Genomic DNA, 27,829 nt, shown 5'->3' on the forward strand with positions numbered 1-27,829 from the left:
GCCTTTCTTCTGGATGAGCACCACGCTGGCCAGCTTCCAGTCTTCAGGGACCTCTCCAGTGAGCTAGCACTGTTGCTAAATGATGGAGAGTGGCTTGGCAAGCTCACCTGTCAGCTCTCTCATTACCCTAGGATGGATCCCAACCAGTTCCATAGACTTGTGAAGATCCAAGAGGCTCAGTAGGTCTCTAACTGCTTCTTCCTGGATTACAGAGGGGCCATACTGCTCCCTAACCCCATCTACCAGCTCAGGAGTCCAGCTGTTCTGAAGACAGCCTCTACTACCAGTGAAAACTGAGGCAAAGGTGGTGTTGAGTACCTCTGCCTTTTCCTCATCTTTAGTTACTATACTCCCCTCCACATCCAATAAAGAGTGGAAGTTGTCCTTGCCCCTCTCTTTTTGCCATTAATGATGTTATAAGAATATTTTTTATCATCTTTCACAGAAGAGGCCAGTCTAACTGGGATTTTGCCTCTATTTTTTCCCACATGACCTAGCAGAATCCTTAAACATTTCCTGAGTTATCTCTCATATTTCACAGAACACAAGTGGTTGCACTACTACTCTAATTAACTAAAAGATTTGTCAGAACTTTTCTTAGTTTAGTTTAAAATACTTTTTTAAAGGATAACAAATTCTGTTTTAATAACTAATTAATTTAAATTAATTTTAATGGTGAGTCAGTTAATTTAGTATTATGCACTCCAATCTGTAACATACAATGCATCAAAGAGACTGAGAAGTTTTTTAGTCACAGATTTAAAATACATTTACAAAACCATAAATATTGTTCTATAATTCTCTATATCACCAAATTAAGGTGAGAGATGGCATCACAAAACAGACATTGTGACCAACTAACAAAGCCAAGTGCAGGGTTCTACACTTTGGCCACAACAACCCCAAGCAGCACCACAGGATGGGAACAGAGTGCCTGAGGAGCAGCCAGGCAGAAAGGAATCTGGGGGTGCTGGTAGATAGCAGGCTGAACATGAGCCAGCAGTGTGCCCAGGTGGCCAGGAGAGCCAATGGTATCCTGGCCTGGATCAAGAACAGTGTGGCCAGTAGGACAAGGGAGGTTATTCTTCCCCTGTACTCAGCACTGCTCAGGCCACACCTTGAGTACTGTGTCCAGTTCTGGGCTCCTGCTCAATTCAAGAGAGATGTTGAGGTATAGGAATGTGTCCAGAGAAAGGTGACAAAGCTGGTGAGGGGCCTGGAACAGAAACCCTATGAGGAGAGGCTGAGGGAGCTGGGGGTGTTTAGCCTGGAGAAGAGGAGGCTCAGGGGTGACCTCATTGCTGTCTACAACTACTTGAAGGGAGGCTGTAGCCAGCTGGCGGTTGGTCTCTTCTGCCAGGCAACCAGCAACAGAACAAGGGGACACAGTCTCAAGTTGTGCAGGGGGAGGTTTAGGCTGGATGTTAGGAGGAAGTTCTTGACAGAAAGAGTGATTGGCATTGGAATGGGCTGCTCAGGGAGGTGGTGGAATCACTGTCCCTGGAGGTGTTTAAGAAAAGTCTGGATGAGGCACTTAGTGCCATGGTCTAGTTGATTGGATAGGGCTGGGTGACAGGTTGGACTGGATGATCTTGGAGGTCTCTTCCAACCCGGCTGATTCTATGATTTGCTGAACTGTGTTTGCCTATTTTTATGTACAGAGGCAAACAAAAAAAATGCTGAGACATTTTTTCTGTCCTAATGCAAGATGCAGCAATGACAATTTAAACAGAAAACCTGTCCATTGAGGATGATGCTGCCTTAAAAAGGAGTATCAAAGGATAACTGTAATTGGTCAAGGTTGCTAACATGACACACCTTGTTTGAGAAAGTAAAGAAATACATCCCAAAGACCACACAAGGTTCAATTTCTCACTGAACAGCCAAGCTGAAGCCCAAGGGATTTTATAATTTTTGGACCAGATGACATACTGATCAGGACTGACCATTAACACTCCTGTAAGTTCAGCCTTCCTCTTCCTCCCTTGTTGACTAAACAAACAAGATTAAAATGAGTAAGACCACCACCACTGCTCGCAGTGGAAAGCATGTCCTACTGAAGCAGTGCTAAAGCTAAGCGGATGGAGGTGTTTTTTTTCTGGCACAAGAAAAAAGGTGCAACTCACAGGGTGGGTCACAAACAGCACTGGTAGTTGAATAGGCATATTCAGAAAGTATAGGAAAATATTGTCCTTTCTATCCTATGAGGATAAGGAACTATCACAGCTGACCTTGCAAAGCAGGAGGAGTGTGAGATAATGAATCTGATTCCAAAGCAGATCCCTTCATCCCTCTCCACCAATCCCGCACCACGGAAGAACATAAATGCCTACAAGCCGTGGAAGTAGTGAGGCATTTCACCACATCTTTATTCATAGCTGCTGCACCTGAATCCCATGTTGTCAAGGGCAGTATAAAATCTCTAAATAACAGGGAGATAAAAGGAGAGGTTACAACTGAAAACATAACTATAAAATTGAACAAAACAAACAAAACCACTTAACAGCAGTACTATTTAAGACTTCACAATGCTATGCAAAACATATACAATTGGTACATTTTGTACATGGAACTCTAGTTGGTCAGTGATGTTTTTATAAACCTGCAAAGAAGTTTCCTCCTCTGTAGGCTCTTAACCCTGCACAGCTGCAAGGCATGGAGCTGGCGGCCGCAGCAACATGAATTATCAGGGGCTCTGCAACTGGGAGAAAGCATGACTGAACCCACACTCAAGCCACAGCAGAATAAAGTCACTTGAGACTCCTCTTCCACTATCTACTTTCTCAGCAACACAACAGTAAAAATGACCAGTTCTTCACACTGAAGCTCGGCCTGGGAGTAGTTCAGGCACACTCTGTTCACTCCCTTGAAATTCCCTTGTCTGTGAGGCTAAGCACTGCTGCCTGTCCCAACACCTTCTGATGCTTCCAGTTAATACATGCACAGTCATGCCACAGCTCCTGTGGAACACTTCTGCAAGGCCTTAAGAAGATGAAGATGCACATTAATAAAATGCCTTAAAAAATGCAGTCCTTGGGCATTCCCAAATCAGCTGTAGCAGTAACTGATGTAGGAGGCAAACACCACAGTGAGCTGTACATTGATACAAAAGAGGCATACTTCTGGTAAGGCCCAAAAGCAGAAGTGACAAGCACTGATAGAAGCTTGTCTGGTTTCATTTTCTACATTCACTGAGCCACAAGGAGAAAGCTTTATCGATGAACAACAGTAGTAGATCATTCGTTCAAGCTAAACGCAAGGGAGTACCTTCTACCTTCCCCCAGCGTTACTGGAGGAACTGTATTTCTGGAACATGAATTCCAACTACAAGTGTAAGGGAAGCATGCCATGGCTTTAGGGTAAGACACTAAACAGATCAAGACTACCCAGCCAAGAAATGAGGATGCAGAAGAGATCTGCCTCAAGTAGTAAAAAGAAGCAAATAGGATGAAGAGACCACAGAGACACAAAGTTATAGAATCACAGAACCATTTCGGTTGGAAGAGATCATTTAGTCCAACTGCTAACCCAATACTGCTAGGTCATCACTAAAGCATGTCCCTCAGCACTACGTGTCTTCAAAACACCTCCAGGAATAATAACTGCACCACTTGCCTAAGCAGCCTGTTCCAGTGCCTCACAACTCTTCTCTGTAAAGAACATTTTGGTAGCGTCCAATTTAAACCTTCTCTGGTGCAACTTGAGGCCATCTCCTCTTGTCCTACCACTCGTTACTCAGGAGAATAGACTGATCCTCACCTTGATGCCACCTCCTTCCGAGTAGTTGTAGAGAAAGGTAAGGTCTCTGGGCTAAACAACTCCAGTTCACTCAGTCAATCCTCAGAAGATTTGTGCTCTTAGGCCCTTCACCAGCTTCATTGTCCTTCTCTGGACATGCTCTACTACCTCAATGCCTTTCTTGTAGTGACAGGCCCAAAAATGAACTGTTATGAAACACGTGTCAAAAGAACATCATAAGGGGAAAAAAAAGAAATTTTGTACAAAATCAGAGAAATTCAATGTTCTGGGGTGCTGCAGGAGTTGGAAAGTAAATGGATTACACAGAGTGATGCAAATGGAGAAAAAGGGCTATTAAACACAATATGTCATGTCAATCTACTGAAAATCCATATTTCAAAATCTTAGAACAGAGTCTATATGAGCTTTATAATCTTTCTTTCCCTTGATGTTCACTATTGATCACTATCAGAGAGAATAATTGGCCTAATTCAGTAAGGGAGCTCATCTGAAATCAGATTCATAACAAGTGACATCTGTGCAACGGATTTTTTTTTTTTAATCTATCAATTTGCAATCTCACCTCTGTAGACAAGAGATCAGGCAGGTGGTGTATAGGAACACATTCAATACTGAAATGAGTATTTTTATCAGAGATTATGAAGAGCACAACCACCAGAGATTCTGACAGTTGACATACTGTTGGCCCAGAAGAGCTTGTTAATTGCTGTTCACTGCTGGGAAAGGTTTTTTGGTCCAAAACAATTAAGTAAAAGATTAGATCATTCATAGTATGTTTGAGTTGTTACCTTTTATATGAAAAAAAAAGAAAAAGGAACAAATTAAACAAACATGCTGCATAAACATAGCCTAGCTGCACCTTAGGGCATAATTCATTCAGGATTTTTTTTTGCAGAACCCAGAAGAATGAGAAGACAAACAAAAATCATCCTGAAATGCATGCACACACAGACACAGGCACATGAACAAATGCATCTAAAAATTACTGCTGCACCTCACAAATCTGTGCAAAATGTAAGAGCAGCCTTTGTTTCACCTTACTGCCTCTGGAGGCACAGGAGTGCTGTCCATGCATTAAATACTTTAGTCTTAAAATCACCATTAAGCATTGCTAAATTCACTGGTGAAGCTTCCTTGAGTTTCATACAGTTATTAAAAAACTGTTTTACAAAAACAACTGCTTTGAAATCTGTTACTGTCCTTTGTTTCTTGTCATTTTTGATATCTGCCACGAAGTAGCAGAGACACCTATTTACATCAATGCCAAATTCTTGTAAGTGGTGTCTAAATCTAACATAAATATCTACAACATATATAGTTGTAAACAAATCGTTTATGCCATTTCTAGGCATTGCAGTCAAGCTTGCACAAAGCTAAAAGAACACTAAAGAGAATGTGCTGCAGGGACTTAAAAATGGCTAGAGCAATTTTAAGCTAAGGAAATTAAGTAACTTAAAAACTAAACGAATAAGAAGTAACTATGAGCAAAAACCTCAATAGGCTGTGAAAATTTCAAAACACTCAAAACCTTACAACAGGCTTGATAGGTAGCACCTCTACAAAGCAGGAATAACCTGAATTATAGCTTTCCTGAAGCTGACCAGCAAGACATGTTATTAATCCAACAGGCATTTAATACAGAAAAAGACACAGAAGTTTATGTTTGTTTAATTATTCATCTGTTTTTTCCTCCAAGGCTATCTACTCTGCAGAGATTAAATCCTTTAATAACGACACTTTCAATTCCATGCCTGAGTTTAAGAATCCACTGTACTTCCATTTCCTTCCATTTTCCCAAATTGGGATAACTAGTACAGCCTTCTCATACAAATACTTACAAGTTTATCATCTCAAGCCTTTCCAAAACACACATTTGATTTTTTTCTATCTCATTCTCCAGTTCACAGGGAAGAAACCCAAACCAGGTAGCCAGCATTGTGCTTCCACATGTTTGCATTCTGGACACTAAACTCTTAAAAACTTAATCAAACTTCTTAGGAACAAGTAAATGTGGTTAAACTTTTGTCTGTAAAGCCCAAACTTGATAGTAATTGACCTCATCTGAGGCATTAATTTTATTAGTCAAATCTGTCACATTTTCCACAGCAAAACACACACTGTAGCCCTACTGACAGTACAGAATCAGGTGGGAGGAGAGATTCATTCTCAAAAAGCGTTAAGCCCTGACCCCTTGAAGACAGAGCAATGCTGCAAGAGTAGTCAAGGCCAAAGCTCCATTCACAGAAAATCAATGAGTTATGCACAATAGCATCCATGCTCAGATGTTCAGAGCTCTGCTGGAGTCTGTAAATTTGACTCTAAATTCAGAGTATCTGACAATGAAAACTAGAAAAAAAACCCACTTTCCTTTTATTTTCTATTTTAAATTATTTTCAAATTTCAACACAGCTAAAGGAAAAACAAGCTTTGAACCAGAAGTCTTGAAATCAAGATGACAGCATCCCTTTTTCACTACTCCTTATGATCACCGGTGGCCAGCCAAATGGCTCGGCTCAGCTTAGCTTCACTTTCCACATCAGTTCAAATGTCAAGTAAGTAACAACAGTTGTACCAGGAAAGGGGTTTATAATCACATTACAGACATGCAAGAGAGACCAGGTACTGTGGTTCACTGGACAGCTTGAACAAGGCTTCCTAATGAAGTACAGGTGTTGGCACTAATTAGAAATACCCAGCTCACTGCTGACATCAGCTTCTCAAAGCAGTGACTGCATTTTAATCCTTTAAACCACATGAAAGAAAAACAGTGAGCAGGCAGACAAAAAAATCTCTGAAAACGCCTCTGCAGAGGACTGAAATATTTTTGCTTACTTCAGAGAAAAAAAAAAAAAACATGTGTCACAAAACTGCAGTACGTAAAACAATCTTAAAACTGCACAACCAGAGCTTTTAATTTTAGGAAGGGTATCACCATGTACAGTATGCATTCATCACAAGTGTTGAAATTTATACCCAGAAAAGCAGCACAGAATAAAAAGGAGTAGAAGGAGCACATGTAAATATTGTGGAACAGTAACATTATTCCATCTATGCCTACCAGTCTTCCAAGTGTTATGGGATAAATCAAGATGGATTTTAGGTGAAATTATGATAATGAGTTCTGCAGGCTGGAACCTCAGTTAACAATTTCTTTTCTGACCTCTTCTTTAAAAGACTTCATATTCCTTCAAAATTCACAAAGCTTTCACTTAAAAGGTGGTGTCTCAATGTCGAAAGTATATTGGTTCAAATTTACACATTACAAACACCAACATATACTTCCTTTTTCTTTTTTTGTGTGTTTAGTATCAGTTCCTCCTTCACTTACATGCTAGGTCATGAGGTAGGTGTTTTCGCTTCAGCTGATGACATCACAAGCTCCTAAAAAAACGAAAGGAGTGCTATTTAAGTGGCAGGAGTGACATCAGGCACTTACTGTTTGAGTTGCAACTTAAGTTTTGGCAAGTAAGTGAAGGGTATGTTACAATTGCAATAATTTTCCCAGGCAAATGATACATTCGTAACAAAAATACTTCAATGCCATTACTCTCACTTAATGTTTGGAAAATAACACATGGGCTATATGCACACGTATTATAAACACACAATGTACAATTAAAATATCCTCAAAATCAATTTTGTGATTCTCTTAACACAAACGGGAACCAACTTTACCAATATCAACAAAATGAAATTTTAGTTAGTATTTTCTCTGTCCTGTTTTGGGAATACAAGAACTGGTTCAGGAAGCTTCACACTCAATCAGCTGACTTAAGGGGCTGATTTCTCCAAATTACTGACACTTTCTCCCTTCTGTGGTCTTCCATGAACCAAGAGAGCCAATAAATTCATAGGAGGACAAATAAGTATAGAGGGAAAGAGCTGTGCAGTTTCTTCTTTAATTCCTCAACACCTCTCCTTGTCAAAACTAGATAGCTCAGCTTCCATGACAGAGATTTTGCTTTACTTGCCCTTTTTAATCCAGTTCTGAGGCTTGAGCAATATTAAGTATAGGAAAAGAAGGAATTTTTCCCTCAACTAACTGCTTGCACTCTCCTCCAGCAGGATCATGCACATGTATGTTTTGCATCCTATTGTAATGGACATGGCAAAAGTAGTAAAGTCATTACACCACATAAATTAGTTGCAGCACTCCTTGGAGATGTCAGAAGTCAGACAAGGATCTGTGCTTTCTAAATTAAATAAGACAGTTTCTGGCCTAAGTGTCAGCACCATGCTGTAACATTTCTGCTCCTCCACCCATCTGTAGTACAAGAAAAGGATACCACCACCCATACACTGAGGAGTGGCATAGATCCTATTACTTAAGAACTATTGTTGCTCAACTTAGGCTGTGGCATCAAAATAAAATGGTCTTACAATGGGGGAAAAAGGTTGAGGAAGGGCAACACACAATTTATTATAGCTCCTTTATGTTGGTCTCTCCAAATATCAAAGCTTTGGCTATGTCATTTTTCTTTAAGGATTTGTCTTTCAAATTTTTGCACGTTTTGGTGCTTGTTTTTTTTCATTTGTTGGGTTTTTTTAATCATCCCAGATCCCTCTTCCCATCTCCTTGATAATCTCTGGCTATATCCTACATTAAGCAATCAATTTAGAGTAAGGAGAGATCTGTGGATCAAAGGAGATCGGAGACGAGGTTGCCAAACATAAATCTTCATATACGAGTTGAGTTTTTCGCTTGAGATAAGCAGAAATACTCCACCACTGACACCACACACATGGCCTGAGGCGATCCACAGGGCCCATAAGCAGGAGATGAAGTGCACCCGGTACCAGCATCGATGGCAGCATTCCATCACCACCCAGAGGGATGCAGCACATGTGCAGCAGAAACTGCGCTCAGCCAAGACACAGCAAGTAGGGGTGACTGGAATGACTTACTTTAAAAGCTTACTGTTGCTCTGCCACAAAACCCAGTATTAATGCTGCCTCTACCCTCCAGATAGGAAATGCTAAGAGCCTCACCCACAAAATGCACTGAATGAGAAAAGCCAAGGGAAGAGACAAAGTAAAAAAAAAATTAACAAATGCCTGGATCAATTTTTTGAACATGACTTTAGAGAAATTTCTCTTATGAGATGTTTCATTATGGGATAATTATTTAATACTCTGATTGAACTCTTTTAATCTAAGTTTTCCATAGAAACACAAAGAAAACCCTGGTTGTGGCAGCTGGAATGGCACCATTAAAATGCAACATGGTCTACAACTTTTAAGTGTGAACAAACCCACAGTTTTTGCCTCCCAGTTGAACCACAAAACTAATACATTTCAAACTCTTCATTAAAAACACATTTGTTTGCTCAGTTAAACGCCAAGATGAATTCTGAAATACCAATAGGTTCAACCATAAATTCTTTCTCTAACACTTAACACTACACAGTTACAATCTCCAATCCTAACTTTCAGTCCACAACCATGTACCAATAAACAAAGCAACATGAAAGACAGCTGACCTCACAAAACACCACTGCATCACTCTTAACACCGATTCAGAAACATTAACTAATTCACCTCAAATTAATGAGCAGGAGGCTCTTCACTAACAGGTAAACACCAAAAAGAGTGCTCCCCAGCTCAGAAGGATGCCAACTCCTTGACCTCCCCATCAGCAGCTAGTTTAAGGGTGGGGTAACAAACACACAAGATACACTCACCCTCCTGTCTGCACACATTGGTGCTATTAGACTCCACAGCTCTATTCTCTGGGTGCATTTGAGAAAGCAGTGGGGCAGCTAAATAAACTGTGGCACAAAGAAACAGAAAAGAAAAAAAAATCAAAACAAAAGAACTAAAGGAAAATTTAGACACACACGTAAAACCAAACTCAGATATGCACAGTAGCTGTTCCACTGCCTCGAAACTAAGCATCACCAAGGGAAAAAAGATCAGGAAGATTTACTATTTAAAATACAAATTTTGACAACAGAAAGCTATTTGTAACAAAGACCTATTTTTGCAGCTATCACTACTGTTATACTATCATTCTCTCTGTAATTTACCATAATACTTAACAACAGCCAAGCCTCAAAAAGAAGAACTGCACTGGTTGAAAATGGTGCTTCTTGCTTCTCTCTTTAACCATCCCACACACTGCAGTGCCATTTTCAAAAAAGTAGACTTTGTAGAAAAAAAAGATCTGCTGTGGTCCTGAAGAAGGGCACTGACAGGACCAAGAGCTCAGACTGCGCACAAGAGAGGCTCTGTAGCCTCTCCAAGTGAGCCCTTTCTGCTCTGCATGACCCTTACTGCTGCAAAGCTTGTCCTGCAAATTAAAGCACACATCTCCCTTGACTCAGCTCAAGCCCTTTAACCAGGCTTCTCTCTGTACTGGACTCCGAAGAGACCAACCCTTTCTTCTTTATGCAGTTAGCTTCATGTTTGAACATGACACTTAACTCTCTCCTGACTAAATAAAACACAGTTCTTTCAACCTTTGCTCACATTTCTGATCCCTCTACTTGCTGCTCTTCACCACCCTTTCCAGAGCGGGCACACAAAAATACTGTGAGGCTGTGATATTCAAATCTGAGCAAAGTCTTCCAACTGAACTCTTCCCTACACAGAAAATATTCTTTTCTTGTTACAGAAAAAACGTCTTTTACTGTCATGACAGTCACTAATCTATGTAAAATCTCCAAGTGTGTTTACTTCTGCAATGGCACAACTCTTGCCTCATGACCTGGTCATGAGTTGTTACTGCCGTTGGGCCCATTGCTGTCAACCTGCAGGTGTGCAACCAAGCCCTCCCACCATCCAAGCTGGCCCTCAGCACTCTGCTCAGCCCCATCCAACCTCCTTCTATGCTCAAATTTGATCAAAATCACCACAAATGCAAAGTATATTGCCAAACAGATAAGCGGCTCCAAACAGTGTCATCCAGATATTTAATGAGTCCTCATTTCTTTACACATGGAATTAGTAGCAAGTTTTAATTAATACTGGACCTAAGAGAGACCACTTAAATCTCACATTCACCTGCATTACTTGAAACTGATTAGTAACTATCCTCTCAGTTTTCTAAGCAGCTCCAAACATTCCTGTGAGCATTTTACCTAATCCATATTTCCTTATCTTGCTTCCAGTAACATGTGTTGTCTTGCATCATCTACTATGCAATTCCCACCTCACAAATTACTTTCAAGACTCAATTAGAAAGCTGGTATTAGGACACTTCATACTTCATGTCTCCTTCACAATAAATAACACCACAAATGTAACAACTGCTTGTACAAGAAATGTATTAGAAAGCCATCTTATTATTTCCTATCTTTACAGACTGTTTCAGCTAAGGCACATACACAGATCCCCATGGACTACCAGCAATATTACACAGACCTCTTACAAAAGGCAGATCAGTATTTTAATGCTAGGAAGACAACAAAAGAAATAAAACCTGTGTATTTTCAGATTACAAATTACAATGTGAAGCAGGAAGGTAATAGTACTCTTCTCCTTACAGCTCTGGAAAAATCGTAATAGGAACAGGCAATACTTCCAGGTAATACTTATTCTACAGGAACCATAAGTAGAAAATAAAGTCACTAAGCTTTAAGAAAGCTCTTCCAAAATCCTTGTTTCATATTCATAACAACTGGTTTGGAGTTTTTGCATGTAATAAATGGTGATCTGATGCTTCTTCTTCATGAGCTTCTAACGGTGCTAAATTTAATGAGTATTCAGCAGCTTCTCTATTTTTACCTCTTCCACATTGGTTTACCCAAGAAAGTAATTCTGTATAAATTTACAATCTCATTGTAAAAGTCTAGATAGTCCACCTCATCTTAAAGTACATCAGAGACACAAAAAGCATGTAGCAAAGCCTGCCACTCTGCAACACCTTCATTTTCACCCTCACAAAAATATTTCACTATGCCTTTACGCAGCAACAAGCCTATTCTTAATAACAGACAGTGACTTAGCAATTCCCAGCAACCAATTAAAATTTGCTGGGAAAACAATTTCCCACAGTGGATTACTCTCTTTTCAGCCAAACAATGCAGCGGGATGTCTAGAAGGTTAGGCTTCATAAGGCAACTAACAAGCAATGTCAAGCCATTTTATGAAATGCTCTGAAGTCCTGGGCCCCTAGGCACTCAGATGGTGACCCAGCACAGCAGTTAGTCAGTCTACAGTGCCAGCCATTCTGCAAAATACTCAAAACTTCTTACTCGTTGCTTGAAATTACTTGTTACACAATATAGTCAACATACACACACAAAAAAAAGCTAACCAAGAGCCAAAACAACTGCCCTTACAGAGAAAAGCTACTTAGACCAACACACACATATGATTTAACACATAACCTAAGGTGTGCATAAAGCTGTTCATACTCTTCAGATACCAGTAGTAAACTAACATGAGTGAAACAAAGGCATGAGTCTGTAAAAGATCAGAAATGATAAATCTAAGGAAAAAAAATATTTAGGCTTAGCATTAAGAAAGTGTCCTGACAGTAAGAACTGCCGGTTCATGTTCCCAGGGGAAGGATTGGAGGCTGCGGCTCTTGATGCTTAAACAAAGATTGGACAAGAGTCCTGGTAGCTACACTGCCAAGACAACATGCTTCAGCTCAGCCTTTCTCAAGCTGGCCCAAGATCAAGGCAGTACCAAATGGGACCCAAGTCTAAAGAGGAGGACTGCGCAAAGCACTTTGTTCAGCTTTTCTGCACTGAAGTCTGCACCTAGTCACACAGACACGTGGCTGTGGAGCAAAAAGTACTGTGCATTAACTATTCCACAGCACACATGCATATTACTGAGAGCTGGTGAGAGCAAAACAATTCCAAGTAGTTATTCCACTCTTATCACATATCCCTACATCAAAGACTGAAGCAGATGTATGTACACCAAGGAACACTACAGTGCACAGCTGCACACGGGGACAGCACAACAGTTCAGGTACATGCTCTTCTTTTTCAGGATGAAATGTTAAGGAATGCAACACAGACTAACAGAGCAGAAAGAGACCACAAAAACACATGGCAGAAACCTACAGCGGAACTACTAAACGTGAAAAAAAAAAGTATTGGAATCTGCCAGGATGCTTCCTGAATCCGTGAAACCTAAAATGAGGTAAAGGTAGAAGTAAGAAAAGCATTTTGGTGCTAGAGCTGTAGAATGGAGCTGAGAGCAGCAGACCAGCAAAAAGAGGCTACTAAGGACTTGGGGCCAAAAAAATTGAGCCAGTTCTTGAGGAAAGGGAACACTGTATGTCTTGTCATTAGCCATAGGCACATGTTGGCCAGCCAGATTTTAGCTGTCAACCCACCTCATTCAACTTATATGTACTATACTAAACAGATGTGCTTGTACACACTTCCTAAATCTGATTTATGGCAGTGCTTTTTTATGCTAAGTTCTGAAGGGAGGTTCAAGTAAACATTTCAGAAGCAGCCAATGTGACTTAGAAAAACCTTTTGCCATAGCAAATTTTCGTTATTTAGTGTGGCTGTATGTGGGTACAGCTATGCTTAAAATAAAAAAAAATAAACAATTCACCAACTGTGTTAACTTCTACAGCATGGTAACAGATGTTATGTTTCTGATGGCACAGCCATGCTATTCTTGTACATTTTGAAGTTAAGTCACATCCCTCCATCACATACACAAGAGTTACAAACACTAAAAGAGGCAGCACTGTTTCTTACTGGATCCTCTACATATTGACAACATAAAAGACAAGGGGCCAGATTTAGACTTTGGACTGAAATAATACCAAACTGTGTAGTTCAATGTGTGAAAGTTAGATCTCTGGCTCCGGAACAAGAAGAAATAAACCCCATAAGTCTTCAACTCCTTGTGCAGCAAATAAAGAAGTCTTTGCAGAAGGACTCAAAGTGTCAGACATATTCAGGGCATCCAGCCCACATATTGAAGAGGGAATGATGCTGATTTGCAGCCCTGTAAACAGATACCTTTGGGAACCAGATCCGTACTTGGACCCATCTTCCTCATCCCCTCACTTCACATTCTTCAAGCATCCAATTCAGCATCAAGTGAGGCCTCAGCTACTGCTGCACCTGCAAAGGCTGTCCCTTATTCTGCACCTCACTTCCCCAGCCCTTCTTTTCATCCATCAAGATTTAGTCTCAAAGCCTTTCTCCCAGACCCTTTCCCTTGCAGGAGTCTGTGGCTGCCTATCTGGAATACACAAACACCCATGGGTCAACCTCACTGCTCCACTGGAAGACTAGTTTGTGCAGGCTTTTCCTAGCTATGACGTGCCATTTAGTTTCAACTACTTGCTCACAGCATGGTCACCAATTGCTGGGTAGTGTCAGGAGAAGCTTGTGCCTCAAACCACTGCTGGATTTTACAAAACAAGTGAGCCTGCTGGGCCTTTGTTCCTATTGTGGTCAATGCAAGTAGAAAAAAAAACAACAACAAAACACCAAAAAACAACAACACACACACTAACACCAAAACCAGCAACAAAACCAAACCAGGAAAAGCAAGCAACAACAAAAATGTAACATCTACAACTGATTCGCATTAAAGAAAACATTAAGAATAACTTATATCTGGATTACAGGAGGAAAACTCACAGCTGGATGACAGTAGTGAAGAAAAGACCTTGACTCCTTTTCTGATACGTAAGTTTTAATGCTCACCAGGGTATAACACAAGGGTTCAAACAGGTTGCAGAACATGCCCTTTCCATTTTTTAAGCTGATCTTACTACCAGGATTTTGTGTATTTAAAGTAGTGTGATTATACTGAATTTTCCTGGAACTGAAGGTGGTCTCAGTGGCCATACAAAAATATCCTCAAACAGCTCACCTCATATCAGAACATTTAGTCAGTATTTAACTCAGTCAGATCCCAGAAGAAAACAAAGAGCAAGAAAAAAGTAACATTAACTTCACCTGCTCACCACAGTTAGCTAAGTACTTCGGAAATCCTTCACCAAACCTGGGACATTAATACTTGTGAGATTTCATAAGGAAAGGCTCCCTGTTCTTTCTCTTGGTCAGGCATCTGATCATTTCAGCAAATCATAACCTCCCTCAGCACTTCAACCGCAAAACACAAGACTCAGAACACAATCAAACAGCAATCATTGAAACAGCAGACACAAAAACACAGTAAACAAGACTTCGTCAACGTCATCCTTTGTGGCTGCAAATTCCATAGCAGAAACCAAGAATTACTTCTTCCTTGAAGATGATCTTAAACGATCAGAAAGGGTTTGGGGTTTTTTACTGCTATGAAAGAGAAAAATGTCAACTAACTAATCCTTTTCCAAAGCCATTCCCACTCAGTCAGAACACATGACAAGCCCTGAGAAACAAGCAGGGAAATTTTGGGCTCAGTGGAGCCAACAGGAATTAATGTCAATGCCAAAACAAAGCCAGACATTAACAAAGCATTTATCTAATGAACTTGTGAGCAAAACTCCTAAGCCACGTTTATTCTCGAAATTTCCTATGTGAATATGTTGGGGAAGGATGGGTGGGTTGCAAGATCCAGTTGTAAGGCAACTATTCCTTTAAAGCATCGCCTACTAGAAGAGTTTATTGTCAAAAGGAAAAATGTGACCTTTAATTAAATTGTCCATAAATACACAAGCCTTCATGCTTTCTTGTAGTTTATTAAGGTAAGGCTTCCACTATATAAAGCTGTTGCTTTTATGAAGGCAAAGCTTTAAAGCATTGTTTAGCATGGGGTTAAACTGTATGTAGAGACAGGCTTCTGAAGAAGACAGCAGGCAACACTGTCCTGCACCACACACTGGCATTTCTGCTCTTTGGGCACACAAACGACACCCAGATCTCCTGTGCTACACATGCCAAATCCAAAAAGTAAAAACAAAAGTTGCCTTAATAGGTTTGCTACCCAAGAACTTCACATTACTCCTGCTTACACAAAGCACAAAAACTTCTATAATCCTGTCAAGTTCTAGAAAACTCAACTGCAAAAGTAAACACAGGAGCTGACTTTCTCCTTTGAGAGCTGTCATTTTACAATTAACCCCACAATTCTGACTGATTAAATATCTAGGAGTCTATAAGAGACCATGAACAGGCAGAGGTGCTACAGCACAGCATAATGTGACATTAAAAACTCTAAAGGAAAAATCTAAAGATATTTTATTATGGCCACAGAAGTCTGATAACAAGAGTGAAGCAGGCTCAACTTAGTCCTTGTGCAGTGGTCGACACTATTGCCATGTCTTTAAAATTAAATGTGTATGGCTAATCTGACCATTATAACATATTTAGAGCGGTGCAACACCTTCAAATAGCTAGAAAACTTGGTTTCTTTGACTGAAGTATCTTAATGTGGATACCCTACAATCATTTCAAGGAGGAAAGAAACTGGCAAAAAATTGTAGGGTACAAAATGTTTTAAAAGGATTTGACAAATTATTTATCTTTGGCTACTTTCAAGCATTTTGAAAAGTTACTCAACTAAGCCAATGTTTTGCTGCTATCTTGTTTTTCTAAGCAGTTCATCCTGAAACACAGAAATCTGATTTTGAAAAATACATATTATCTGTTTAGAACACATATCAACAATTTCAAGTCAAACATACAGATTCAACTTGCTTAACCAAGCACAATTTACATATGTGTATATACACATAAGAACAGTTTTAGTTGAATACACAAATAAAATACTAATCATACCAATACAAGCATTCACTGAAAAAAGTGTTATAGCATGAATATCTTACTTTCTATGAATATTTAAAAAATACAGCTTTTCAGTGCATGATGCTTTTACATAAACACATATATGATGATGATGATTCTATTCTATGCAAGCCCACAAAAAAAACAAAACTAAACACAACACCTCACGTAAAAATTCTGATGAGGGAAAAGCTCCTCTTTATCAGACCTAGCACACCTACACAAATCTTATCAAAAAGAGAATGCCCTGTGGTCTGCCAAAACATTTTCAGGCCAACTGTAAACAATCTGGAAGTCCATCATGTCCAGAGTCAGGTATAGGAGATAAATTTAATTTGACCTTGCTGATTTATAGGGTGCCAAGAAGACTGTGAGACAGTCACTAGAAACACTATCTTCTCCAATAAGAAAAAGGAGGGAAGTCAAGGCAAAAAGAAGAGGGGACAGCCAACAGAAGACTACAAAGACATCAAAGACATGCCTGGGAGAGATAAGTAGGAACTATAAATCATGTTCAAGTTGTTGTGTTCACGTGAGGCTTTTTTTCCCCCTTCTTTTCTTTTTTCAATTTATTTGAGGTGCTTTTTTCGACTTCTAATCCATCCATACCTCAAAAGCAAAGTATGTGAAATGTGGAAGTCAAGCATGCAGAAGCCAAGACGCAGAGAACAAATTCATTTTAATAATCTTATGAAAACAGTGAAATGGTACCTGCAAAAGCTATTAGACTTCAGCCATCTAAACTAATGCACATCCCTGTTGGCTGTTACATAGACAGGCTTCTGAAAATCTAGAACATGTACATGGAAGATGCCTAAGAAAGGATCTAAAACAGCACTTAAAACAGATTAATCCTCGTAACAGAAGTCATGGGGCTCTGACTGATATTGAGCCACTTGCCAGGAGTATAAGCTTTCTAATAATTTATGTCCCACCTTCTGAAGATTTATGGCATTTATACAGGAAGAATAATAAAAACATCACACATCAGATCTAGTACAGAACCATATATATTCAGCAACAGAGAAAAAAGAATACAGAAATTAGTGATACACTAAGTGATTTTTAACCTCCTCCACTTTCACTGAGCTCAGGGAGAAGCCTTTGTATTTGACAGCAGTTGTACCACGGCTTTTTCACCTCTGCAAAGGCAGAGATCTGATTAGACCAAGTCAGAAACATACATGGATGCAACCTGCTAGTCATCCTGTTCTACTGCCACTGTAAGTAAACTTTTTCTAAGTTTGCCATATTTAAAAAGTGATTAAAACCAAACCATCTTACTACTTGAAAAATATCTATTAAAAAACTTCGATTCTGCATAAATTTACATATTAAAAAAAAAATTGGTTTTTTTTTCACATTATTTTCTTTTTTGGTCAAAGAAACCAAGAAGCACTAACCAAAATGTAGAAAATTAACTTCTGCAACATGGTCAAATTTATTTTAAAAAATAATTTCCAATTTCCACATAAGAATTGACACCATTAAGCAGGAGCAAAATTTACTTCCTATGTATGCTAATAGCCATTACAACACTGTTGCTTATAAACAAGCACCTTCTATTAAGACCAACCTTTCAGTTCCTCCCTCACTCTCAGCACATTCTGTTGCAGAGCAGCAAGTTCAAATTTGTCAAGCAAAAATGCTTCACTTCTGAAGATTGCTCATTTCATGCTACACTGGAAATTATTATGCTGTTAACATAAGGAAGACTGCAACTTCATTATCAAGTTTAAGTATCTGCCTTTCAGTTGTTTAAATGACAGTTAATTTGATTTTTGCAAAAGACCACAACTGCTTTCCAGTTAGGCTGAAGTTGAAGAGTTGCTAGCACTCCTCCAAGCAAGGCTAACACTATCAAACCGTAGCACACTGACCACTGGTAACCTTTCCCTTGTCACACCACCAGTCCGCAGTTCTTCAAAAAACACAAAAACTATCTTCTGTGCTGGAAATGCGCATTTCTCCTCCTTCCTGACAAATAATATTTAACAAGGTTTACATTTCAGAGTAATCACCTGTTATAACTATTTCAGGCACCTGCTGGGAAAAGTCTATTTGCACAAAAAGAGGAACAGTAGCACAAGTCTGTTAGACCTCTTCCCTTGCAAGTACCAATAAAAGTAGGAGAGGTATTTCTGCTGCCTTTACTTCTGCTGAGCCTACCATTTTTCTGGCTATCTCCGTAACTCACTCTCATACCACATGTGCTCTAGCTCCACAAGGTTGCATTGTTATTTTTTTTTCACCACTAAAGGCAAAAGCTGGATGGGACATAGCATTACTTGAAACAGCGAATGCTGTAACAGCCACTTTGGTAGCAGAGCCTGCAAATTAATGCTGGAAGAATATTCAAGAAATAAAAGCAGATAAAAAGAGAACAAGAAAGAGAACTAAAAAATGCAAGTCATTCAACTAGCAACAATTTTTTTCCTTCCTTGACAGGATATACAATTCTCCTATATATTTTTGTATCCAGCAGCTCAAGATGTAAGATTTTTCAATGCAACAGAAGAAAGAAAATACTGCCATTTTACTCTGCTATACTTCATACACACAAAAGATTTAAGTATTTCCACAATGAAAACAGTAATTTTCTCAGTATCTTCATGTTCTTTAAAGTAAGCATTATTTTTAAATTGTCTGGTCTGTTACATCAATCCTCACATTTTTAAGTGGTATGAATGAATCCTCAGACTTTAGTTATGTTTTGCAAGTGCTTGTGAACACCCATGTTACTGTGTTACTGTATCAACCTAGCAGCATATCAAGCCTAACAACCAAACTGCACCAATCTAACAATCAAAATATCTTCAGTAAAAAACTTCTAACGTTTGTAGTAGATACCTAATTTATTTGCCTATTTAAAGAATTTTAGTAATCCAGTACTACATGATAAACTATGTATCACATTTAAAAGCTATTTAGCACACAGGCATGTCCTATGCAGAAGTTTCCCTCCCACAACTTGACTGTTTACCCAGCCGCATATTCCAAAACCAGAAGTACCTGTGAATTTGAAACACAGCTTGGCAAACTCTTTGTAACACAGTCACACAGAATTAACTGTTTGTGATAAATGCTCCTAGTCTGTTATTCCACTTTGCACAGCTGGTAGGCAGGGAACTAGCTCTCCTCTTTGGAGGATCCTAAGCATCCCAGCATCTACTCGCCCACTGCACAGCACTAACCCTGAGAAGCTGTTAGACTTGCTGCATATCACACCACTTGTGCGGGTGCGAAACTGCTCTCTAGGACACAAATGACAGCTCCAGCTTTTCACCAAAGGCTACCACACAGTTAGGAATTTTTAGCAGATATGAAAAGAAGCTAAAAAGGAGAAAGAAAGGGGGCAGAGTGGAAAGCCCTAGACAGTAGATTAGTGAAATAATAGGCAATTACCTCAAGATCGTGTGAGAAGCATATTCATTTTAGCAACTAGTCAAGCATGTGTATAAACCTGTTTTTTAACATCTCCCTACAGCTCTAATTAAAACACAGGGAGGTATTAATGACACGATATGTTATGTTCAGCATTCAGTTCAATAAACAAGAAACACAGCTCTGTAATCTAATACTCTTAACAGGTGTACTTTAAAGAAGGAAAGAACTGAAAAGTTTTCAAAGTTTAACAAGCTAAGGCAAACATTCCAGGATTTAATCTAGGAGAAAGTTGTAACAAATAGCATCAGCAGTCACAAGCTTTTTCTCCCACCTTCTCCTGCTCCTCTGAACAGGGTGACTTAACAAGTGCCCGGGGAGCCTCCACAGCCATGCTTGCAGCTCAAGGTCTTTGCCATTTCTTTAAATCTAAGTAAAGCTTATGTTACAGCTCTACAAATGCAGGAGCTGTCATTAGGCCCAGGATCACACATCCCAGACTACTCTAATCCCCAAATTCTTGGTCACCTACAGATTGAAATAAAGATCTTAGATACAGGAAAAAGTCAGATGCCACCCAGAGAAGGGTGGAAGTAAGTATGAAAGAGTGAACAGCCCAGGGAAACAGGGAGGTGATTAGTGATTACACAGAAATCTCTCTGCAGAAGTCAACACCCAGACTGTCAAATTACACTTCTAAAACATTTCTGCAGATACCATCTTACAGCTGACATAAGTTGAAACACCAATAAAACCAGTATCTATAAAAACACTTTTTAGGAGCTCTGAACATCAAACGTGCAGTTGAAGCTAAAAGATAGTATTAAAGAAGTAATTATTTTGAAGTGGTCATGTGATCATTTAACATGAATAAATGTAAAAGTCACTTCTCCAGCTCTTTTTATTTTAAATAGCAGCATTAATTTAAAATCAGCTAAATATATAAAAGCAAAATAAAAGAAGTCACCTCTATCACTCTGTTTTAAGTAGTAGCATGAAGTTAAAATAAGATCTGTGATAAAATACAGTTTCATATAATTATCTCACTTTTCAGAGATGCCATCAAGCCCTACAGATCTCTGGCATCTCCCACTCCCACCTGACCCAGCCTTTGCCAGCACAAAGCCAGCCAAGGCCCTGACATAACGTTTTATACATCAGCTCTTCAAGATGCAAATAGCATCTGTTGGCTTCCAGTACATAAATATCCCTGGTAAGAGCTACTATTACTTGACTTAAAATGGAAACTAACAAGTTATGTCAAAATTGCATTTATGTCTCCAATTACATGAAGCCTCAAGTGTTACAAGCACTGAAAATCTTCTGAAAAGAGAAATGCCACATGAGTATAGAGACAGGGTTCCCCTCTCCAGAAATTCAGAAATCCCCAAGTTCCCTTAACTGTAGCACCTGCAAAAATGGCAGGAGTGAGGAGAGAGATTAAGCTGGCATGATCAAATGGAAGGTTTTAGCTAAATCCGTTTCTGTCTATAACACAAAAAGTTACCAATTAAAAACCAGACAAAATGGAAAGTTTTTGGTTATAAAATACATTCAGAGAATGATACCCACATTTAATAGAACATTAACTTTCACATTCAAGTAAAATACAACATTCTTTGTTACTAAATTGTCCCATGCAGTGGGCATAACAATATACTATCAACCCCATTCAGGTAATAACCCACTAAATCACATACCAGCTTCTAAAGGAGACTTCTAGAGAAGAATAACACACAATAAAAACAGAGGTTTATGTAACATTTTCATCTATAGATGAAAAGACATACTACAAAAATGGATACATGTTTCCACTCTGGATATATCCCAGTTCTCACTGAGCTAACCAGATATACAGACATCCTGCTGTGCTCTCTACTCTCTGGAGCACGACAGTAAAAAATTAATTTCAAAGATTGAATTCAGCTACCTAAATAGACCAAAGTGATCATTGAAGGGGCATTCATTTCAAAATCTAACTCAGAGCAACTTGTGCAGAATTTAACTTCACTTCTTACCACGGCCTTCAACACCTGCAATCATACCAGCCAAGAGGTCAGGTCACAAGTCAAGACATCCCACAGGTCAGCTGCACCAAGCTCTTTGGAATAAACCCTCTACAACACTTGATACATAGTATCTACCACAGTGACAACACACATGCCTGTTTATGTGCACATATATATATGCGTGTGTGTATATATATAAATATATGTGTATGTATATATATAACTGTACAGGTTAAAATACTACTCAGTTGTAGCCAAGCAGGCTTTCTAAGTCCTCCTTCATAAGCAAACCATCCAGCTCTATGAAAAATTACTCATCTTTTTAAATCAACAGCAAAAGCCCCCAACAATCTCAAACATCCCAATAAATCGCAGATGTAAACTTCTTCATTTTCTGCAACAGAAAGCCTACAGAACCAGAGGAAGTAAAATTCTGGGTTTATTGTAATACACTGAGATCCTGTAGCTCAGGCTTTTAGATTCACCACCGATTTTCACAATTTTAATGAGATCCCAAATGAACATGCATCTTTGCCAATAAACACCATTGCATATGTTCCTTCATCAGCTAGCCTGCAATTTTTTGCAGGTACCTGCTGTATCTATTTAATGCCAATAACAGAAAATAAAAAACAAAACACCAACAAAAACCCAAACCACACTAACCAAACACTGCAGTTGTGCTGACTGACCCAACTCAGGAACTCAGGGGAATTTTTCCTGCTGGGGGAGGAAGGGAGGCCTGTTCCATAAAAGGAACCTAGAAAGAGGAAACATTAAATGAAAGACAGGTAATTGAAACAGCTCTCATTATTCTGATGACTTCTACTGCATCTAAAGTCCAGCTTTTCCATAAGAAATCTTTTTTCTCTTTTGCATTAAAACCAGAATACATAAAGTTCAGCCTAGAAAGAGGACAGAAAGTTCAGCTGAATTAAAAAAAAAAAAAAGGCAAAAAAAACCCCATACTCACAAAACACAAAACCAAAACTCTGGATGACAAAAACACTAACTTGCTTTTAATTTGAAAAGGCACTTTCTTAACTAAGAGTGCTTCAAATAGCATTTTCTCCCTTCAATAAACATAAGTGAAGGCTTTTCTAACATCCTGCTAAGGAACTCTGCAGCAGGCTTAACAGTTACACTACCATGCCTTCATCCAAGTCACCCTTTCTTCTCTAAACTCATCCAACTCTCACATTTTCAGGTTAGTTCTAAACATCACTAAGATACGGTCTTGATCTAGAGAGATTAGCAGGTGTGCTTGAGATGCTCTGCAGAACAGTCCACAGCGTGCACCAACATGACGTAAAAAGTTGGCTGCACATAAAACATACACATATTTCGCATACACCGAGACAAAATACAGTTCTCTTCAATCTTTCAGTTTTAGTGCAAAGGCTCTTTTGCATTAACTGAGAGGCACAATAGCTTTCACGTTTCCACTGTATTTTAATTACAGGATTTCTAATCACAACTAGATGCTGTCTCTAGTATCCACTTCTGAACGTGGAAAAAAAAACATAAGGCTTTAAAGTACAGCACTAATTTAGTGATATTTTAATTAAAGTACATAAGCACTTATTACAGCAATTTGTGAACAATACCTGAACTCTTCAAACAACTGTAAGTGCTCTTCATAATAGAACTGTAGTTAAAAATTAGAAAAAGCAGCAATTATTCTTTCCAGTAAGTTGTATTTTAAGGTGTCCTGTACCAAATTATCCCACTAATCCTAACACAATTTACAAGTGCTACTTTTGCTACATCCTTGGCCGCAAACCATACTGATAGTCACTAATCCGTAAAAAGAAGTCATGCCTTTGCACACAGACAAACAACGCTAACGCAAACACCGTGCGAGGGAGGAAGATTTGATAATGCAGAATCAAAGTCAGGATCCTCTCGTCCCTATCGTTACAAGGACGAGGTGCACTGGGGTGCTGTGTGCGCCCGCTCGCCCGGGATCAAACTTACCTCAGAGGCGCGGGGGCCGAGGCAGGGCTGCGCTACCGCTTCATTGTCAAACTCTGTTCTAGCAAGTTCCTCGACATGCTGCCGGAGCGGTGCTCGGCAGCGGACAAGCGCCTGGCGGACTGTCTGCCCGGCTGTCTGTTCGCCCGCCCGCCACGCCCAGCCACGCTCCGCAGGGCCCTGCCGGCTCGGGCACCGGCGGGTCGCCGCCTTCTCGGGCTGCGGCGAACAAAAGGGCGCTTCGCCGGGGGCCGCCGCCGCCGCCCTGCCCCTGCTGCCCCTCGCGGGCACAGCCTGGCAAGTGCGGGGGCGGAGCGGCAGCTCGACTCCAATAGGGCGGTAAAACCACCGCAACTTTTCCCTCCGGACGCGGCCGGGGCCGCAGCGCCCACGCCGGACAGGCGGCCCGCCGCAGCGCCCGAAAAGACACTGGTGGTCGGGCCGTGGCAGGCAGACACTCTGGACCCGGCTCCGCGCCCCCGCGACATTTCACGTACCCGCAGGACCTGCCGTCTCCCACCCGTCCACCGCTGCTTCCTCCGGCTCCTGCCTGGCCTTGGCGCCAAATGCCGCCGCCTCCCGCGCGCCGCAGGCCCGGCGCCTCCCCCGCGCACAGGCCCGGCGCGGCGGCCCCGGCGGCCCGGTGCCCGCCCCCCGCCCCGCCTCCATGCGGGCAGCCCGGGCAGCGCTCACCTCCCGCCGCCGGCACGGCACGGCCCGGCGCGCCGCCGCCTCCTGCTCGCCGGCGTGGGCGGCCGCGGCCGTCAGGGCTGGCGCTCCTGCCGCGGCGGCGGCTGCTGTTCCTGCTGCCGTCCCGCGCCGGCGCGCATCGCCTCTGCCCGCCCGCCCGCCCGGGCCCGTGGCCGGCGGCGACTCCCGCCCTGCGTGCCGGCTGCTCGGCACGCCCGCCGCCAGGCCCCAACCCCGCTCCTCCTCCGGCGGCGGCCGCACAAGAGCCCTATTGTATTATTGACACTGCTGGGCTGCAGGCCCCGCCTCTTCCCCTTCCCTCCCTGCCCGCGCCGGGCCTTCCTGCCAGCTGCGCCGGCAGAGCCTGCCCCCACTTCGGCGGGTGGGCGGGAAGGGGCCTGAGGGGAAGGCCTCGCTTTCAGCCCTTCTGGCAGACGTCAGGGCTGAGGTAACAAGGGGTCGAGTGTAGACCACAGGCAAAATAAGGCCTGGCTTGTATCCCCACAGCTATCGGCTATCGCAACCCAACTCTGGGACTAGGGCAGAGGTGGCTGCATTCCAGCAGCTTCTGAGGGCACCATCCCTGCTTGGTTCTGTTCTAAATTGAGACCGTTCACACAAATGGCACAGCATGTAAAACGATGTGATAAAGTCTTACACGAAGGCTGCTTTTGACCAGCCAGCAGGGTGAGGTGTTTGGCCAGTAAGGGAGTTCGCTTTCTATCAAAACAGTATTTGATAGAAAGTGCAGGAGGCAGCATCAGTTAGAATAAAGGAAACGATGGCAAACAGTTTGCAAATCTCCATTATTAAGCCCCACACCCACACATAGTTCCTGTACAGCTATTACTAAGTATCGCTTGAATCAAATGCTCTGCAGACACCTTTTTCCCTCCTTAGAAGAAGGACCACAGCCAAGAGATTATCTGGAGAACACCTTCCAGCTGCTGCAGCCCCATTCTCCATGTACACAGTAGCTGAGGATACAGTCCTTCTCTCCAGACCAGGCACAAAGAACATACAGCAAAAATAAAACAACAAGGAGTACATAGGAAGTATGAGATGAGCAGCATCCATGGCAGAGATAGTTTGGCATCCCTGAGCACCACTACTACAGTGTTTCCAGACAGCAGCCAAAAGACTAGGTAAAACAGATCATAAGAAACAAAGTACTGTTTCAGCCCAAATGTTCCATCTAACTGAACAGTCTCTCACTTGTGCCACTAAGTCATGGTTCCCCCTGCATCAAATTTCTGCTGTCTCAAGTGAGCATCCACAGCAATATAGTTCTTTCAATTAGTCTGCAAGCCTCCAACTATTTCTTGCTCAGATTTCTCAAGCAGGATGTGGCACATCTATTTGGTGACCCTTGACAGATCACTTCTCCAAGTACTTGGCCTATGTTAACTTTCACTGAATCTGTGTAGGCTTCCGACTGTAAATCACCACTGGAAAGAACTCCATGAATCTATTACCTGCTTTTAAAAAGCCTCTACAGTTCTTTTCTTTAGAACAGATGGTTAATATTCCTGCACACAATATGAAGTGTAACTTTCTACAAATGCAGTTAGACCGCAACCAAACACGTATGACTTCCTTTACACATCAGTGATCACTTCATTTGCCTTCTATTCATTAATATATGCTTGCCAGGGAAACACTGAGCAGCTTCAGAAAACCACAACATTAAAGGAAAATACCAAGAATGTTACCACTACCGTGACCTGTGCAGTCTGTATGAAGCTGGATGGTCAAGGCAGCAGGGTAGGTAATATTAATTGTTAAGACACAGAAGAGATTTGAAGCCCTAAATGAAGAGGAATCACAGTGGTAAAATTAAGACCATGCACTACAAAGACCCATTCTCTAATCAAAAGGAATTTAAAATTCGATTGAGTTAAATAGAAACACCAAGTACCAATATCTTCATCTGAATTTTAAAACTATTTCTAATTTTTGTGTGTTCATGAAACCTGCTTAGAGTGTATATATGTAGTGTTTAAAGTACCCATCATCCTGAAGAACAAAGAAGAACACAAATTCCCGTCAGTGAAGGAAACATGCCTATCAGAGATTTCCTGCCAGTTTACTTTATACATGAATGACCTCATCAGGAGCAGACGCAGCCCAACCTGAGAAAGGTGTTGTGCAGCTGTCTTCCTTTCTCATGCCTGAAATCACACACACCCCCTGCACTGGCTACCACATGTCAGGAAAAGACAATATACAAATCTCTATTTCTATAGTAAATCCATAGCTGTATGGGGTGGGCTCACAGCCAAAAAACAGGTGACATGGAAAACCTGTGGGGCTAATTTCAATAAATGCTTTTATGTGAAAATAGATCTTCTGTTATCTCATGCTGTGTAACTCTGAGCAAACTATTTACCAGTTGGTAAGAATTTATGAAGAACTACGTTTATATTCACTATGCATTTCTTTAGGAACACCCTAGCATGATGAATAAATATGAAGCAGATTGTACACTGTTGTTCTTTTCAAAGACATATGCAACACAGTTCCCACATTTTCTCAAGAAAGGATGAACTACAGATGCTCTCATGCACCTAGAGAATATAAGGAATTTACAAAGCCAGATGTTAACTTGTTGATAAAATATAGCACAAACATCAAGTCTTGCCAAGGGAGGAATGCTGTGAAAACTACAAGTATAAGAGATAGGGTCAGGATAATACAATATCTATACCATGCCCAAATTGAACCAAGTCATTGTGCTGCACAAAGGCTGTCCATACTGTATTAGGGTATTAAGAAAGTCGCACTGAAGTAATGTTTAATGTCTGAGAAGATCAAACAGAGTTTAACATAAACTGGAGCTACAAAAGAAGCATCTCTAAATGAAATACCTAGACCCATCTCAGAATTTTGACAGAAAAGCATTTTTTTTCTACAAACCTATTTCTGGTTTGCTAGAGAAGGACAACAAACATCCCATATTGTCATGGAGGAGCTGTGAGGGAGAAATAAGAACAAGAAGGGCATGGGAGGTTAATTCATACCCCTTATCTCCAGCATTTGCAGCATTCTCAAATCTGCATATAAAAGCCTGCACAGGTAACGATTCCAGTTGACTCTGATAAAAAGAAATACAGATACCAAAGCCGGGTACACCACCTTTATTTAAAAGGTGTAGATGCTGCACAAAGCTCGCTTCAGAAGTAGAACAGATACCACTGAAGGAGCCCTTATACAACATCCTTGAAACTAGAGCGAGCATTGGCAGTTACGGGGGAGAGACAGAAAAAGCTCACCTCCCTTATTTTCCTTTCACAATACGCAAAATTGAGGTGCTACCAAAAGCACAGACACCCCCTTGCAAGCGAGAGAGTC

General features: G+C 40.9%; 1 protein-coding gene across 5 annotated transcripts in view; it reads right to left on the bottom strand.

Moving 5' to 3' along the window:
- JADE3 (jade family PHD finger 3) overlaps nucleotides 1-24,561 on the bottom strand; it is a 74,799-nt gene extending 50,238 nt beyond the window's left edge. The window contains exons 1-2 of one of the 5 annotated variants that reach the window (XM_064143490.1): nucleotides 24,482-24,522; nucleotides 7,088-7,140 (exon numbers count right to left, since the gene is read on the bottom strand). The gene's annotated coding sequence lies outside the window, so the exon portion shown is untranslated. Of the gene's footprint in view, nucleotides 1-7,087; nucleotides 7,141-22,480; nucleotides 22,540-23,791; nucleotides 23,870-24,285; nucleotides 24,361-24,481 lie in introns of those variants that run through there. The other 4 variants (XM_064143489.1, XM_064143488.1, XM_064143491.1 and 1 more) reach the window with 4 other exon arrangements.
- Between the last annotated feature and the right edge of the window lie 3,268 nt (nucleotides 24,562-27,829).

This window comes from Pogoniulus pusillus, chromosome 5, assembly GCF_015220805.1.
Source record: "Pogoniulus pusillus isolate bPogPus1 chromosome 5, bPogPus1.pri, whole genome shotgun sequence".
In the NCBI taxonomy this organism is placed as follows: Eukaryota; Metazoa; Chordata; class Aves; order Piciformes; family Lybiidae; genus Pogoniulus; species Pogoniulus pusillus.